The sequence below is a fragment of the Gymnoscopelus braueri genome (genome assembly GCF_963280865.1).
Source record: "Gymnoscopelus braueri genome assembly, chromosome: 21".
Classification (NCBI taxonomy): domain Eukaryota; kingdom Metazoa; phylum Chordata; class Actinopteri; order Myctophiformes; family Myctophidae; genus Gymnoscopelus; species Gymnoscopelus braueri.
Genome location: NC_137623.1, coordinates 46,811,745 through 46,823,795, shown reverse-complemented (window position 1 = coordinate 46,823,795; position 12,051 = coordinate 46,811,745).

Genomic DNA, 12,051 nt, shown 5'->3' with positions numbered 1-12,051 from the left:
GTAATAAGCCATATTCAACTCGGGAACGCATCTCTGTCATTTTAGATGTATTTGTAGATCTGCTATTTTTGAATAGCCAAAGAAATCTAAAATGACAGAGATGCGTTCCAGGATTGAATGGGTCACAATCACTTTCAACCTGGCGTCCCTATTTTGGGCATTCACCCCCCCCCCACCACCCAAACCTGTACAATTCAAACATGGCAAAAATAACGTCACGTTAACTCACTGAGTGCCAGAATTATTTCTGGCTATTTCTGGCCAGTGCTAGTAATGATATCTTGGGTTCTGAACATATATATATATATTTTTTTTTAAAACACGTCAAACACGTCATTGGCACGTTGCGCCATTGCGGTAAAACACGTGAAACACGCCAATGGCACTCAATGAGTTAATAATGTCACGTTGCAATACATTGTGACATAAGCAGCTACAATGTGTAATCTCCATGTCGCTATGTGTGCCTACTGTATGTGTGCCTATGTGTGAGTATGTTCTGTATTAACCACCTTCAACCTGCATGGGGTTCCTATTTTGGGCATTGAAAATGTCTCAAAACTAAAAAGAATTTCAAATATGGCAAAGAAACTGCTGATCTACGAGCTCACAAGGCTTCACCTTGTGAGCTCAAACATCAGCTATTTTCGTGTGACACTGTCGAACAGTACGATGAAATAAAACAGGGCGGTCAAGTGGTCAAGCAGTCCTTCTATATGCTTCTGCTCTATGTGCACATACTTTCTTATACTTTACCCCATCTCTCTCTCTCTCTCTCTCTCTCTCTCTCTCTCTCTCTCTCTCTCCCCCACTGTAGCACTATTAAAAGACCTCGCTCCTTGTTCCAGATCATTAGACACTGTCTAATCCTCCTCCCGCTCCTTCTCGCTCCCCACAGACGGTTCCCCCGGAGGACCTGACTTGTGCCGTGGCCTGCTCTGTACTCCACTGCTTAGGTAACACCGAGGATAGAAAGGCTCCCTTTTGTCTGGTGCTCCCCCAGGGGAGCAAGACAAAGGGATGGCCCACAGTATATACAGTCTCTCTGGTACACAAAACCAGCCACGGAAAAAGGTAAACATGGATTATAGTCACAAACAGAAGTACAGCACGTATAGGCAGCAGCCAAGAAGCAGAAATAACATTGATATAACCCGCTGCTACAATTAATGGTTGCGGAAGAACTGCGTGACAGATTTAGGATCCCACGTTTCCCTTTAAATTGGAGCATGTGAAACAAACTGGGGTACTGATGTAGGCTAATTGTGAATGGCTTCTCCGCAAGACACGAGATGATAGGAAGGTTCATCTGTGTATTAAGTTTATTCTCTATTTGCAGTGGTAGAAGTACTCGTAGAAGTAGTTACTTAAGTAAATGTAGCAATAACTCTATATAGAAATACCCTACTCTGTTCAAGTAAAATGCCTGTAAAAATTGTGATTGGGTAAAAGTATTGGCATCAAAATAATACTTACACTACTACTAAAGTAAAAGTAGGTTACTCATTATGAATGGCCCATTATCATTATTTTTATTTCACAAACTTTTTCCAAAATATCTACAAGCTCCCAATGTGAGCTATTTTATACTTCTAGCCGAAGTATAAAATAGAGCTAAGTGGTTAATGTATGTTTTGTGATAATAATCTACATCTGCAAACTAGTAACTATGGTAACTAAAAGATGTCAAATAATTGTAGTGTAGAGTCAAAGGTACAATATTTGACTCAGAGATGTAGAAGTATAAATTATCGAATAAAAATAACTCAAATAAAGTACCTCAAAACTGTACTTAAGTACAGTACTTGAGTAAATGTACAGTAGTTACTTTGTTGTCTATTTGTCACATACAGCAGGGAACATTCTAGCACATTATGCTGCAGCTGTTCTGACATGTCTGAGAGGGAAAAACAGGCACATCCAGAACTGTAAATCTGACTCTCTGGTTAGGTCAGGTCAGTTCAGTCTCACAGCAGGTACTACTACTTTCAAGGTGTGCATTTCCTCCCAAGCTCCTCACTCATTAGCTGCAGTGGTGGAAAGTAACTAAGTACATTTACTTAAATACTGTGCTTCAGTAAACTTTTGAGGTATTTGCACTTGAGTATTTCCAATACTTTTACTTCTACTCCACTACATCTCAGAGGCAAATATTGTACTTTTACTCCACTACAATTATTTGAAAACTTTAGTTACTAGTTACTTTTCAGATATAAATTATGATATTATAGAACATATATTAACCACTTTAGCCCTATTTTATACATAGGCAATTTGAAAATAGCCGCTCTACAAGCTCACAACGCGTCGCATCGCGACGCGCTGTGAGCTTGTATATCGGCTATTTTCAAATATTTTTGTACTTTTACTTTTGGTACTTTAAGTATATTTTGATGCCAATACTTTTGTACTTTTACTCAAGTAATTCTGGACTTTTACTTGTAACAGAGTATTTCTATATTGCAGTATTGGTACTTTTACTTAAGTAAAGCATTTGAGTACTTTTTCCACCACTCATTAGCTGGGCAACCCAGACTGACCGCGACCGAGTTGCAGGCCTGAGATTAGGACGTCCCTTCAAAGGGAGCTCTAGTGGATACCAGGGCTGAGGCTGATCAGGTTCTGCCGGACAAGAAGATCACTTTTAATGAGCCTCTGCGCTTGTTTCCTCTGTTTTCCCTTAACCAGGTATATAGGCCCTATACTCAAGAGCCAAGCTTCTGCCTCTGTCCGCAGGGATAGCAACCTATCTTCAACCCGGTGGGAAGTCTGCTAAGGTTGTCTGGAACAACTCAGAACTTTTTTGTATCTTTCTCCTCTGGACTCTGTAAGTTAGGAGTGCCCTAATTGTGGAACATACGTACGTCCGATCTTGAAATTGGGTTCCACGGTTTCTTAAAAAAAAAATCGCACAATTTTGTAACCCATTTTTTTCACCCAGTGCCAAATGTAAATCTGGGCGCTACTCTCCCTCTGCCAGCCTGGGGAGAGCCAAGAACTGAGCTCATGCCTCCTTCAATGCATGAGGAGCTAGCAAGCCGCTTCTTGTCCCCTGACAGGGGGGAGTTTCCCCGGTTGGACGTAGTGTGTGGAAGGAACACGTTATTCCAACCATGCCAGTTCCTTTCCCCTCCATCAGGTGCCCCGGCTGACCAAGGGGAGGCAGTATAGAGACCAGGATTACTGCATGTTTTTAGTGAGGGTACCTGGGTGATGATGCAAACTCCACACAGAAAGGCCCTTTCGCCAACTCCACGGTTTCTAATATCATCCATGACATGAATCGAGATAGCCCCACTCTCTCACATTGCATACTAATGACATGTAGTAGTAGTAGTAGTAATAGTAGTAGTAGTAGTAGTAATGCATTTTGGGGTTGAACCCATTCTGTAACTCCCCCATCGCTGTAGCGCGGGTGTCAAAACCAAGTATTTCCAATGTAAAAACACGGACACAGACACTCCCAATCACCATCAGCGTTCAGGCAGCGAAAGAAGAGTGTGCTTATGTGTTTTTATACCGGGAATTTGGCATATACAAGTAGGCTGTCAAAATACAGTTTCACAACGGAATATCATTTGACCACTGACGTCCATATAGGACAATGTCAATACCTTCACGTTTGCAATACGATAAATAGGTACAAAATACATATACTCCCAAATCCTGGATGGTAAACGCTCAAGCTACAGAAAAAGACACAAAAAAACCCACACAATACCAGTTTGATGTGATGTGTCAAGTCTCACTGTACATTCCCCTCAATGTTTATGATACTGACTCAGTTCTTCAAAGCCAACGGGTCATGTGGTCAGTTTAGGGGGACAAATCTGCCGTGCTGACGACGGCGTCCAGATTTATTGCCATTTCCTCTCTCCCCCACGCTAAGAATCTTAGTGAAAGAATGGATTGTGTCAGCAGGCTCCAAATCTCTTAGCCTTTTAGCCTCTCCTGTTAGTGCTTACACAGTAATATTGAACGTCAGGAGGACTGACTGTGCCACCCCGGAGTGTAATGCATTGTAGACCAGAAATGTCATTCTTTTTTAAGTGTTAAACTCCACTGACCCTCCCTTGTACGCCTGTTTTCTGAAGAAGTGAAAAGTAATTTCTCTTAAGCAGGAGATTTATATACTGTTTGTCAGTGGCATCAATCCTTGTGCCGCGGTGGCTGGGAGAGTCATAATAGAAAATGTTACTGGCCGATATGAGGCTCTTCTCACAGTAAACAAAAGATGACAGGTTTTTGGAACTGAGGCCTGGCATCCAACGCAGGCTCTGTGCAAAGCTGCATCGAAGCCCACTTTTGAACCCTTATGTTCACTTCACTTTCCCAGTAATGATCTTGAGGACTTTGACCATAGCCTGCCATATATATATATATATATATATATATATATATATATATATATATATATATATATATATATATATATATATATATATATATATATATACACACACACACACACACACATATTATATTAACATGTTACAGTACGATTGGAAAATCAGTAAGATTGAAAAAGGAGCACAGTTTTTCGGCGCGATACAAACCGATCACTCTGCTCACAGCTGACAGCCGGGTGGGGCTTACCATGGGCCGCAGCAAGCAAGCCCCGGCCGGGTGTGGGGCTGGCGAAACAAAACAAACGCTATTTTTTATCTTATTTATTTTCCTTTCTTCCTCTTCTTCTTGTTCTTCCTCTCGGGGGGGCTAAACCGACGGTCTCGGTTCCCAGGGCTGGAGGAGGACGCCCCAGAGGCCGGGGTATATTCTTTCTACACAAGGCTGGGGCCGGACAGGGCCCACCAGAGCAATACCGCCGGAACCTGGCTAGCCGCTTAGCTTAGTGCCTAGTAGCTCCCGCTTCAAGGGTATTTTCCGCTCCTTCGCTTAATGAATTTAGCCGTTTATTTTTATTTCGCCGTAGTCCTGCCTGAAGGCCAGACTAATATCTCCCTTGTCCTGTGAGATGAGTGGGACAAAAAAAATGTTTGTCCCCAAAAACTAAGTATATACAGTAATTATTATAAATAAGGCTTAAGCGGTATATATGTTTGGTTTGCCATGTAGGAGACATAGTTTCAAATCCAGGTGGACCCAATTCTTTATTTTGACCATCCACCCAATTCTTTTTGGTCCCCCACAAGAGATGAAGGCAGTGCAACATGAAATGACAGCCTGTTTTCTCCAACCCATATTCCTGCACAAAACTGTAGATCAAAGTTACAGCAACAATGTTGTTCAAGGGTGTGCTTTAAGTGATCATGATGATGATGTGACTTTCTAACGAACTTCAAGGGAACAGGAAAAATGAAACAGGCTTTATGATCCATAATCATTAGTCCATTCCCAGCCAGAGGTCCTGTGGGGTTGCAGATGATGTGGGACGCTGGGTTTGGCACTCTTGTTTCATGTTGGCTGATACCCAGCAATTTACCACCTTACTCTTCTCTCTGCATGCCTTTCGTTCTTTCCATGCTGGTCTTTGATGCTGTGTCAAATGTCTCCCTCCTCAGTGTTGGAGGATCTGGGATGCCAAATTGCTGTGTCCACACCACTGGTGTAAAGTAACTAAGTACATTTACTCAAGTGTACACATTGTGAGCTTGTAGATCGGCTATTTTCTAAAGATTTGTGTACATTTCATACATTTGAAAACTTGTGAAATGGGATATTCTGCATGAGTACTTTCTACTTTTGGTACTTTAAGTACATTTTGATACCAATACTTTTGTACTTTTACTCAAGTAAATTTGTAATTCCGGATTTTTACTTGAAACAAAAAATGTGTACTAATGGAGCTGTCCGGGCCGATACGCAACAGAATACTTTCTTATGTCAAAATGGGGTGTTTGTGCATATGCACTCAACAGGAAGTCTGGTGTGTTTGCAGACAAACTAAATGGTATTTTTGTTTGGCCACTTTTACATCACTCTTCCAAACTATCATCTCCAACAGCACCTCTCAAAGCTCCAGAAGCTCGCTTCTGATGCGTTAGACTTTATATCATAAGGTCTTTAATCTTCTTGCGCCGGCACACAGACAGCTTCTCTTGCCTCCAACCATTGACTGTGACCATCATAAGCTGCACTGTAGATACTGATCTGAGATTAATCAGCTGCATTATCAGCGTGCCCTTCACTATCACCGCACCGCCGACAATGAAGGCTAGCACACAGTCACATGTCACTCAAATACGCAGCTCGTGTGAAGACAAAAAAAAAACCCTATGATGTGTTCCAGACGCCTCACAATGACTGTCCTTTCCTGCAGTGTTGATTTTGACAGCAACTTTTGATTCAGTTTTAAGTCGTAGTCTTTTGAATCAAATTCCATTTAGTTTTAGTCATATTTTAGTCATCTGAAATGTTTTACTGCTAGTCTAGTTTTAGTTGACTAACAGTTGATCTACGGTTGATTTAGTCGACTAAAATGTATTTTGGCGGTGCCTTGATGGCGTCGTAATGGCTGATTTTACACTTGGTTGCATGCGACGCTTTGTGAGCTTGTAGATCTGCTATTTTCAGAGCACATCACCTGAGCACAACCAAGCATAAAATGACTTGTCTTTTTAGTTCTACTGGATCTCTTCTCCACTAGTCCCTCACTAACATTTTAGTCTAGTTTTTATTTGTTGACGAAATTGTCAATATAGTTAGTTTTAATTTTAGTCATCATAGCTTAGTTTTTATGTAGTCTTCGTCAGTGAGAAAAAGGTAGTCGACGAACATTTTTCGTCATAGTTTTAGTCGACGAAATCAACACTGCTTTCCTGTGCATATTTTTGGACAAGCCACGAAATGATGGACAGTCTCATGCCAGTCATTTTGTTGCACTACTCAGCAAGTCTAATTGGATAGAAATGATGGAAAACCATGATTGCTGTCGTTTGAGAATATGAATACTGGTCATTAACGTTTCGGGAAAACTGTAATAAACTTGCAATTCCGGGGTAATGCATGTAATTTTGTCACAAGTAGCCACATTGCTTTCAACAAAGCCACAGAATGACTGACGTGGCTTGTGCCCAATGTGCCAGATACTTTTGGCGTATCAATACGTAGCTTTTAGTGAGGTAGAATCTGAAAGTGTGCCCAGCTCTATCAGCAAAAAAAATTCATTATTTCTGCAGCGATTACTGTAAATTCTACATTTAAGTGAGTAACTATCAGCAAAGAGGCAAGCAATTTACTTGTCAAATTACATTACCGCGTGTGACTGGAAATACGACATGGGGAGGTCCGTCCCAATGCAAGCTGAGTGCAGGCATCGTCAGCCACATTATGAATGGAGAGACACATTTAAAAATCTGGAGAAGAAAAAAAAACACACCATTCCTTTAAGGTTAATAAGAATCTTTTCAGGTAGATCGTTCATTGCCCAGCGTTGCTTTTTTTTTTTACAAAGACGGTGAAATAACGAGTCTTTTCATTATGGGGAAAACGAAATTCCCCTTTGATGGGTACTTACCTGTGTAAGTACGGATGTGATTAGTAGACACGATGATTCACGTCCAAGATTTAAGGCCGCGAGGGGGCCCGGGCGGGCATTATTCTTCCTCTCTTTGGCATTCGTCAATTCTTTGGCACTAATCTACCTCTTCTCGTTACATCAGCTTTTCCCCTTCTCCGAGACTTCACTTGTGTTTTTTTTTACCCTCCTTTTTTTTTTTTTTTTGCTGAAGCGGCTTTGATCCCCGGCAACACCCAGGTGATCTCCACCACACCTCCCTGGATAAGCGCTTATGCCGGGATTAGAAGGGACAGATGAGGAAGCATGGAGGGGGAGAGAGAAAAGATGGGAAGCAGGCCTTATCTGTCTTCTCCTTATCCATACACCTCCCCAGGGTGGGTCAGGTTGGTGGGGGGGGAGGGGGAGAGTCGGAGAGAAATGGGGGGGTTATGGAATGGGCGACTCCCAAGCTGTACAGACTGACATTTGGGGGGGAGGGGGAGGGGGGGCTGCCCCATCCTAATTAAGGCATTGATTATTTACTTATAGCGATTATTCGATCAACCTTTTCGATAAATCTAAATTTATTTTATTTTATACATTGTCGCACAATGGTGTCATGCAAAAATAGTGAAAATCTAATCTACAAGCTTGTAGGTCTGCTATTTTCACAGTTTTTGACATGTGTTTAGATTTGTTTGCCTATAATGACATCCTCCAAAATGTACGTAACATAATAATATATAATGATAATAATAATTTTACTTACTTAACGACATTTATTTACTTGGCTTTTATAATCGATTAAAATTGATTAGTCCGATGTTTTACCCCTAATCCGAATTTAATCCCCCCCCCCCCCCCTCCCCCCATTCTTCTTTACTTGGTACCTCCACCTCCATAACCCCGCCCCCCCTGGGACCCTCACTTCAGAGGATTAAGCATGTCTGTAATGTGATTCATTATAGGATACATGTAGCTCATTCACAGCTGGTCAGGAGAACAATATTACATCCCTGAGATAGTTATATGAGAGAGAGAGAGAGAGAGAGAGAGAGAGAGAGAGAGAGAGAGAGAGAGAGAGAGAGAGAGAGAGAGAGAGAGAGAGAAGAACAGGGTCCACTTGAAAACCTTGAAGGTGTTGGACCAAGCCCCCAGAACCCAGTGTTTGCATTGAAGCGCATTGGACATGCTGGCCATTCATAAGTACTGCAGCTTAAAACGGCTGGGGTGCACCTCTGTGGCGCAGAACGCGTCACCTGAGTGACGCAAAACGCATCACAGAAGCCCCAAATAGGCTACGCCCATCACATTTTCCAACCCGGAAGAAGGGATGAATTCGCCTCATGCTCTGGGTGAGCAACTCAATGCAAGTGGATGGGAGGGGATTTCTGGTGCCCTCTCTATTATTTTTGCTTCTATGCGTTGGACGCAAATGGGCCGCATCCATTTTCATATATATTTATTGTTATCTTAATGAGTTTTGTAAGTGTTTAAAATAAAAAATACATTCCATGACACGGTTGGGGGGGATTACATTTTATATTATCAATACAATCTTAGTGTTTTGCCAATTATTTGGGGGCCCACTTGCAATATCCTCACGGGCCACAGTTTGGGAATCGTTGTAGCAGTATAAGTAAGTCGAGAGGGAAGGAAACCTGGAGAGAAAGACGACCGTAAAAACATAAGATTACATAATGGAGTGTTTGCTAAATAGCCTCCTCTCCTGGCGCTGCATGAGGCATGAGCTTCTAGGTCCCTGGTGGAGTTATATCTTCCATCCTCTGTGGGCTGCATGCTTCCCACTTGGGAGAGAGAGAGAGAGAGAGAGAGAGAGAGAGAGAGAGAGAGCGAGCGGGATGATCTGTTGCCGCGTTCGTCTCGCTGCCGGCCAATCGAACGACAACAACAGAAACCGAAGAAGAACCTTTCAAAGTTAAACAAATCACCCCTGGGCGCTGTGTCCTTCCTCATCGGCCTAAACAACTCCCGCTGCACGGTAATGTTTGGTGACTGCATAAACAGCTGTGCGGCGTGGGGAGCGGGATAGCTACAATGTGCCACGACGAGCCATGTTGTATTAATCCATTAAGACCTGAGGCCGATTCTGCAAATGTCTTCTAAAGCCTAGGAGTTTTCTGGAAAACTTATGTTTCTATATCAGTGGTTCTGAAACATACTACTCATGTCAAGGACCCCCAAAATGATATGTATTTGGCCGCCAACCCCCGTCTCTAAATATTTTGTTCCGGGAACCCCCAGAAGCGAATATTTGAGTAAAACATTTTTGCTTCAAAAAATATAAATAAATATATATTAAAAGATTTGCAGCAATTTTCATGATTTTTCAAAAATAGCAGATATACAAGCTCATAGCGCGGCACGAAGTGACACGCTATGAGCTTGTATATCTGCTATTTTTGAATAGCCAACCAATGTGCTGCATATATATAGCTAAAATGACACAGATGCAGACAGACAGACAGACAGACAGACAGACAGACAGACAAACAGTCAACAGAAAGTGTGTGTGTGTGTGTGTGTGTGTGTGTGTGTGTGTGTGTGTGTGTGTGTGTGTGTGTGTGTGTGTGCGCGCGCCCGCACGCGTGCGTGTGTTTGAATATGCGAGAGATCTCTGAACGTACGTCTACAAACAAAAAACACAGTAAACCAGACATGCTTCATCCTTATCCATGTTGGCCGTGATGGAGGTTGACATTAAGACATCAAACACTCAGATTAGAAAATCATGGCATAGAAAGGCACGTTTTAAAATGTCACCATCATCACAGCACAGTTGCCAGCGAGAGAGAGAGAGAGAGCCGTTGGGAAGAAATTGCTTCCAGACAGCTTCTGTGCCGCGCTGCACAATCCTGTAGGCCCATCCTCTGAGTAATTAATCCATTTAGACCGGGAACGCATCTGTGTCATTTTAAGATGTCTTTGGCTATTCAAAAATAGCAGATATACAAGCTCAAAGCGCGACACTCAAGCTTGTAGATCTGCATTTTTGCAAATCTTTACAAATGTCTTCAGTTTTCAGAAAAACTTATGTTGCTATAATATCAGTGGTTCTCCAACTTTTTCATGTCAAGGACCCCCCAAAATTACATGTATTTGGCCGCCGACCCCCATCAAAATATGTTGTTCCACGGACCCCCAGAAGCAAAGATTTGAGTTAAAAATGTTGTTTAAATATATATATATATTCAAAGATTTGCACAAATGTTCCAAGATTTTTCAAAAATAGCAGATCTACAAGCTCGTAGCGCAGCACTCGGTGCCGCGCTATGAGCTTGTAAATCTGCTATTTCTGAATAGCCGAAGTGTAAAATAATGGTTACAGCTTGAATCTAAAATGACACAGATGCGTTCCCGGGATTGAATGGGTTAAATTAGCTTGTGAGAAAGGATGCAGATGAGGTATCATTCAAAGATCATGTTCATCAACGGGAGCCATCTGCCTCTTCATTATCTCCACAAAACACCTCACTGGCGGGCTTTCTCACGGCTAGCCCCAGGTATAGGCAGGAACATGTCAATAGATGCTAAATTGCATTGTGCCGGATTAGAAATAATGACAGTGATTTGTGTCTACAAGAAAATACAATAAAAAAGAATCAGTTCAATTACAGTCACCACAGATGTTGATGTATTTAGGCCAAACATAATGGGAAATGTCTTAACTGTCTTAAATTATGAAACTGCTTCAATTAACTCACTCAAGCGTCAGAAAATCACAAAGCCATTTGTCCTCAGTTCCTTTACAATTTAGGCAAGAACAGGGTAAATGGGCACATAAGCAGAGTGTAAAGAAAATAATTTAGTGCTTCAAAGAAACCAAGATAGCGGGCACAAATTAAACCTTGCATAAGAAACATGATCAATAACACACGGATGCACGGATTATGAAATACAAAACAAAGCGGGAGTAACTATGGCTCTCTTAAGGTAGCCAAATGCCTCGTCATCTAATTAGTGACGCGCGTGAATGGATTAACGAGATTCCCACCGTCCCTACCTGCTATCTAGTGAAACCGCAGCCAAGGGAACGGGCTTGGCAGGATCAGCGCGGAAAGCACGGCTTTGGCCAAGACAGGAGCGAATTGGTAGATCCACTTCATTCGACGGATTTGACAGATTGTGCCCGAGTCCCACTCCATTCTGTCACAGACACTTTTCCCATAGTCTGGAGGGATGGTGGGTCTGAGGTTATAAATTCACAAATACCATCTCAGGGAAGTCTTGAAAGATTGTAAACAAAACAATATATTTTGGGTTGAGTTCCTTGGCCTATTGGTGGACGCTGCACAAGCGCTTTGACTATTAGCCTAGCAGCTTGCAAGACAGCTGCAGACAGACAGACAGACACACAGACACACAGACAAACAGACAGACAGACAGACAAAAAAACAGAAAGACAGACAGACACACAGACAGACACGAACGCACACACACACACACACACACACAGGCAAAAACATAATATCCGGCTCTGGCCAGGCGGCAATACATATTGGCAGCCTCCTTTTCAAATGTCCAGAAAAACATTGACTGAAATAAACGGATACACTTTTTTTTTTCTCCCT